This window comes from Agelaius phoeniceus, chromosome 13 (assembly GCF_051311805.1).
Source record: "Agelaius phoeniceus isolate bAgePho1 chromosome 13, bAgePho1.hap1, whole genome shotgun sequence".
In the NCBI taxonomy this organism is placed as follows: Eukaryota; Metazoa; Chordata; class Aves; order Passeriformes; family Icteridae; genus Agelaius; species Agelaius phoeniceus.
This window is the reverse complement of record NC_135277.1, coordinates 10,890,877-10,895,458: the sequence shown is the minus strand read 5'-3', so window position 1 is coordinate 10,895,458 and position 4,582 is coordinate 10,890,877.

The window sequence follows — 4,582 nt, the reverse complement described above, 5'->3', positions numbered from 1 at the left end:
TATGTCATCTGAATGCTTCCATGGGCCACATGCCAAAAATATCCATGTTGCTCACATTCTTCTGAAAGCAGGCAGACAGCACTGCTGAAAAGCTGGAAGCTCCCTGCATTTAGCTCACATTTAATTAACACAGTAGTCTAATTATGGACCACCTAAAAACATACAGTGTTCACAACTTCACAGCTTCGAGTCAACAAAAACTATCTGTCACATGTGTAAGGTCAGAACACAAAGGCAAGGAGGCCTAGAATAATTTTGACTCACATCAGCCTGCACCAGCTACCACAAAACATTCCTTAGCTCAGCAGCTTTCCTGGCTGTCACCAGGGATTGCAGCTGAGTTGTACCTTCCAGTGCTCTTCAGAGATTTTCCCAGCAAGAGCATTTGGATCTTGGAGCTAAGGGTCAGAAATCAAATCCTTCCCTTTGACATTGTTCTAAAACCATGAATGAACCTATCACCCCTTTCTTAAGTCATGAGATTAGCTTGAAAATAGGATTGTCATGTGCTTATTTGCCTCCAGCATTAGATGCTCAGATTCCCCTTTTCAAGCTTTCCTTACAACTATGTATTTGAAAAGAAGAGAAAGCAAGCTCTGATTCTTGTGTGGCTAATGTACATCAAGCTGATGCTTCAAGAAAAACAGCAGCCATCATGAGAGTTGGCAACTCTCAAATTGGTGGTTATGAAGGAAAGAATATTAAACAGCTATCATCAATCTATCTAGAGCCAGGAAGTGAGCCATGAAATGCTGACAAAGGGGAATATCTGATCTGACAATGACGGTATATTTATCTTTTAAATGAAGAATAATGGAGTTACACTGGAGAGACTCATTTTAACTTTGCAACAGTATTTATCTCATCACCTTAGGGTGGTCTCTGAGCACCTCAGGGTAAGAGAATTTGTTCTATCAGCTCTTTTAAAGGCTACCATTTTACACTCCAGAGATGCCACAGGAGCTACACAAGCAGAAGAAAGGAGTGTGGAAACTGACCTTGTGAACAGCCCTCGTGCAGCCTCCCACGGCAGCAGTAGGCCAGGAAGTCAGTGCCCTGCTCAGCCTCAACTTTTTTTCTGCCAAACAGGGATACCACCAGGTTCTCACAACAATACTGGGGTTTGGGGTATGTTTCACTTATTTTGTTTCCCAGCACATTAGGCCTTGTGACTGGGAGCATAAGTGGTGTGTACATGCACAGGCTGTCACACAAGAAAAGCACAGCTGTGTACAGGCTCTACATCCAGAACACTGAGGGACAGCTAACACCAAGCCACACTCATATCAGCCCTGAGGCTGTCTAAACACCCTCATCTAAACTCAGACCAAAATATTTTTTTACAGACCTCTACCAAAAACAAAACCTCAAACAAATCCCCAAAACCAAAACCACAAGGCAAGGATGATGCAGACACTGATCTGTTTTAATCACTGTGATTAAAACAGCTTGAGTTAAAAGAAAGATTGGAAGTGTGTTTATAAATAAGGAAGGTAGAGAAACTCAGGATTCCTACACAGGTGTGATCACCTATACCTAAGTTAACCACAGATTCCTTACAAGGATCTATACCACTCTTTCCTTCCCCCAAAAAGACTGGACCCCACACCACACAATAATATTCTTTGTTGTTATTTTAAGCTAGTCATGAATTCATCATGCCATCCCCATATCTCTTTTATCTAAGGACTGATCCTACCAACAAGGACTAATGCTTCAGTTAAGTTCTGATAAATACACCTCTTTTTTCCCCTCACTATCCATGATCTGTCTGCTCAAATGGTGAAAAAAGTAGAAGAAAAAAACTTTCAAACAATCCTAAGCAAACGCCCTGCTTATAGAAAACCTCCTTGGTCTTGTACTGAAGTCCCACTCTCCTCACAAGAAAATGAGTACTTGTTCTGTGAAGATCCAACAGCTGATCCCAATTATCATTTTCTCTCCCACCTGTGCCCTAAATTGCACCATAAGAATAACATTTGTGACTCAGCTGGAGTCCCACCTCTAGACAGCCCAACCTCCTTTTGCTTTGTTGGGCAGCAAACCAACTCCCTGTCCTGAGCTGTGAGGGACATTCAGATGCATTTTAGCCAGTTCACACCAGATTATGATCACTGCAAAGGAGCTGCAGCTGCTGTAGTTTGATGCTCCCTTACCCTTTCTGAGGCCTGTGCTCAGGCAGCCATAGCAGCCTTCAGCACATCCCTGGTGGAGCATTTGTGTTAGCAATCTGACTAACAGCCGCCCATCTCTCTCCTTCAGGAGCTCAGAAAAATTTATTTATTCATTATTTTTACTAGCAGAGAGTAGAAATTTACTTTAACACAGCCAAAAAATGCAGAAGCACACATCAAATGTGCACTGATGTTTGCCTGACCTCAGCTTCACAGAATGCTCTCCACACTGCAGCAGCCCAGACCTGGCAGGCAGCAATGCTGAGGCCAACGCCTGCCCTGGCTGCCCGTGTTTCTGTGCTGGGTCAAGCACACAGAACAGGCTCACATGGTTCCTCATGCTGGCACACTGAGGGGGGGTTGTTCTGTTTGTTGCTCTCTCCAGGGGTGTTCTTGGCAAGGAGGGTGCAAGTGCAGCACCCTCACTCAATAACTTCTCAGCAAACTAAGTGGACATAAGCCTTCAGTAAAATCAAAGCTCTGGCTTGGCTTCAGCTATGCATGGAGAGGGGGTGCCTATAGAAAGGAATTAGAGCTTGAACACAGAGTAAAAGCAGAGCAGAGCAAAACCTTCAAATCCTGAAATCACATGACTGAGCTTTCCTAACCATGCAGCGAACATGTTGCTGTACCAGAGAGCTCGTTCCCATCAGAAAGGCAGGCTTGTGAGTACTTTAAAGCAATTAAAGAAAAAACACACCAGCAAAAAACAACTACTTTGAAATGAAGCAGCTGATATTTAAAAACTGTACTGGAGTTTTAAGAGTAAGCCAATGATATGTTTCAAGGAAGAGAAGCGGTGGCAAGGAAGCCACTTACCTTGATAGCAAGGCTTGTGTAAGGAAAGAGCCACCAGTAATTTAGACAGGGAATTTTGTACTGGTTTCTCTGGTGGAAAGTAGGATTCAGAAGAAAATCCTTAAATCTTTCCAGACCAAAATTATCTATTTTTTTCTGTAAAGCGGTACAAGCAGCATCTTCTCTGCAGCAGTCTGATTTTCAGAAAGCACACAGAATCATTTGTGAAAGTTTGTTGACACCCCTAAAAATCTTGACTATTAAAATCATTCTTGCTCTAGTAAAAAGCATTCTGGAACACAGAGGGATCAGAAATGGGCAACAGCAATTGCTGCAGAATTTGTTGTTCCAGGCAATTTTTTTCATTCTTCATTCTGTAATAGTGGCTGTATGTATGTTTGATTCAATATAAAAGGAAAATACCCACTTTGTCACCTTATTTCCTGTATTGTAGAGTGGGGTTGATCCCATATTAGCCCAACACCATGGATGCAAGGAACCTGAGGAGTTTAGAGGGATTAGATGAAATGAAGCAAAACAATCTGTTCCTGCTTGCACTTCTTGCTCACAAATGTAATAAACAAGTAATAAAACAGACACCCCAAAACTCCATTTGGCATCACGGGGTTGCAAATATTTCTGGAGACATGCCTGCAAGTGATGCAAGGGAAACAACTCCCTTCCTGAGAAACCAGTGACTGCAGAAGGGGCAGGGATGATGACTTTACAAAGCTTAAAGACTGCATTTTACTCTTTAATCTTCGGTTATACACATGACTTCATTGTGAGAAGGTCACCAGACAAAGGAATTCAGTGAACTGGGTCTGAAGGGAGGAACTGTGAGTGGGTCTCAGCTCTGCTCTAGCAAACCATTCACGTAACTGGCATGGCCGTCTGCCCAGTGAGGGGCGAGCCCGGTGCTCACACAGCCCGGCACAGAAATCCTGGGAATCGGTGGGAATAAACAGGAATTGCAGAAAAAAAGGTATTGAGGAATAAGCTTAAATTCACCTTCTGCATCCCGAGACATTACACAGCACCTGGGTATCGCGGTCAGCACCTTGCACCAAGGCCGAACACGCCATGGCCAAAATCTTCGCTCTCCCCCAAACACGAGGCAGGACGGGACGAGGACCGGAGCGCGGCTCCCTGTGGGCCGCGGCTCGGGCCCCTCGCTGCCGGCGGCGAGCGGCGGAGCGCTGAGAGGGGCGGTGGGACCGCTGCGGGACGGGGCGAGCCGCTGAGGGGCGGTGGAATCTGGGGAGGCGGCGGTGGGACCGCTGCGGGACGGGGCGAGCCGCTGAGGGGCGGTGGAATCTGGGGAGGCGGCGGTGGGACCGCTGCGGGACGGGGCGAGCCGCTGAGGGGCGGTGGAATCTGGGGAGGCGGCGGTGGGACCCCTGCGGGACGGGGCGAGCCGCTGAAGGGCGGTGGAATCTGGGGAGGCGGCGGTGGGACCCCTGCGGGACGGGGCGAGCCGCTGAGGGGCGGTGGAATCGGGGGAGGCGGCGGTGGGACCGCTGCGGGACGGGGCGAGCCGCTGAGGGGCGGGGGGGGGGGGGGGGGGGGGGGGGGGGCGGCCCCACGTGACGCTCGCGCCCGGGCCGCAG